This window comes from Theropithecus gelada, chromosome 20, assembly GCF_003255815.1.
Source record: "Theropithecus gelada isolate Dixy chromosome 20, Tgel_1.0, whole genome shotgun sequence".
NCBI lineage: Eukaryota > Metazoa > Chordata > Mammalia > Primates > Cercopithecidae > Theropithecus > Theropithecus gelada.
This window is the reverse complement of record NC_037688.1, coordinates 14,894,371-14,896,277: the sequence shown is the minus strand read 5'-3', so window position 1 is coordinate 14,896,277 and position 1,907 is coordinate 14,894,371.

The window sequence follows — 1,907 nt, the reverse complement described above, 5'->3', positions numbered from 1 at the left end:
ATTTACCTCCTTCCTGCCCAGCCCCGGCGGCCTCCTCTCGAGTTCAGAGCCAGACATTCGACAAGAGCACCCCAACTTCTCCTTGTCTCCCCTCAACCATCTGTACCATTTTTGCCATCCCTTATGTTATCTGGATAATTGCTTAATATGTTTCCATGAATTCATTTATTTTTTACTTAAATATATCTAAGAATAAACTTTCTCTCTCAGTTGCCATAAATAGAGGCCGAAATACAATGACTATCAGAAAAAGACATTGAATTCTTGCCAGATACTGTTGCCCGACAATGACCCCAAGCTTGAAGCCTGTTGTTGCATGTAAAGTAAAACTCAGTAGAAAAAGGGAGAGGGCTTCAAGAGCGCTAGAGAAACTCTAGCATCGACCTTTCCCTTGCTCTGATTTGAAAGCTTGAAAGGATAATGTCCTCACTGTAGTATTCCATGGCATTTGATGCTGCATCTGGGTACCCCAGAAAGAGTCCTCTATGTAGACTTTCCTTGATATGCATAAAATAACTCTGGGTGGGTACACAGCCTCTGAGATCATTGGCTGCCTCTGGGAGAAACAGGGTATCTGGGGGAAAGGGGTGGAGCGGGGGGGGACGTCTGTGGCATTTGAATTCTGAGTCATGTGAATGTGTTATCTTTCAAAAAATTACAACATACTGTACTTTACCTACAGCTGGGGCCAAGAACTGCCCTGCAGCAACTGTGACCAGATGGCCAAGTACTGCCTCCTCAGAGCCCCTAGGAAGGAGCCAGCTGCAGGGATGTGGGCAGGATGCTGTGCTCCAGGCAGGGCCAAGGAAACATGAGTTGGGATGGCCTTGCTCAGTCGCCTCTCAGGAGGTCCTGCCCTAGTCCCAAGTTTGCATCTGCTCCAAGCCCAAAGCTGCCCAGAACCACGTGGGGAGCTGGACTGATCCTCACCGTTTCCCAAGGCTCAGAGACAGAAGCTGATTGCCCCTGGGCACCAGCCCTCAGGTTCGTACCCACAGGCCTCTGGAGCCCCCTCACTGAGTGAGCATGTACCATCTGCCCTGACAGGGTCGGGGCTGGAGGTGAGCCCTTTAGCCCAGGCTTCCCCAGCACCCCATCCGCCGATCAGGCTGAAAGAACTTCATTACTGGGCTCTATTTCTCCAGAAACGTGAGGACTTCCTGGCGGCTATTATCTTCCTGGCTGTTGTTTTTCTTCCCTTCCTGGGGCCACAGAGGACAATGATCCAGGGTGCCCCTGACCAGGGTACTGGCGTTCAGGGTGGGAAACCCTTGGGATAATGGATTAAAAAAAACAAATAAAACTAAACCAAAAAAACAAGAGCCTATCCCTTTAAACTTAGAATCCTGCACCTTAGACTCTTAAAACTTAGCTTACTAATCATACTAATATCAGCTATATTTTTGAGATAATGCTTTTTTGCATTATCTCATTTAATTCTTTTTATTATTTTTTAGTCTTTTTTAAATTGTAGAATTTTTAAAATACTGATAAATGAAAACTTACCACTTTAACCATTTTAAAGTGTACAATTCAGTGGCATTTAGTACATTCACGATGTTATGCGGCCATGAATTTAATTCCAGAATATTCTTATCACCCCAAAATAGAGCCCCACATCCAATAAACAGTCATTCCCCATCCTGCCCTCTCCCAGCTCCTGGCAACCACAAATATGCTTTCTGTCTCTATGGATTTGCCTACTCTGAACATTCCACGTAAATAGAGTCACACAGTGTGTGATCTTTCGTTTCTGGGTTTGCTCTTTTCTTTCTTCTTTCTTTTCTTTTCTTTTCTTTTCTTTTCTTTCTTTCTTTCTTTCTTCCTTTCTTCCTTTCTTCCTTTCTTTCCTTTCTTTCCTTTCTTTCCTTTCTTTCTTCCTTCCTTCCTTCCTTCCTTCCTTCCTT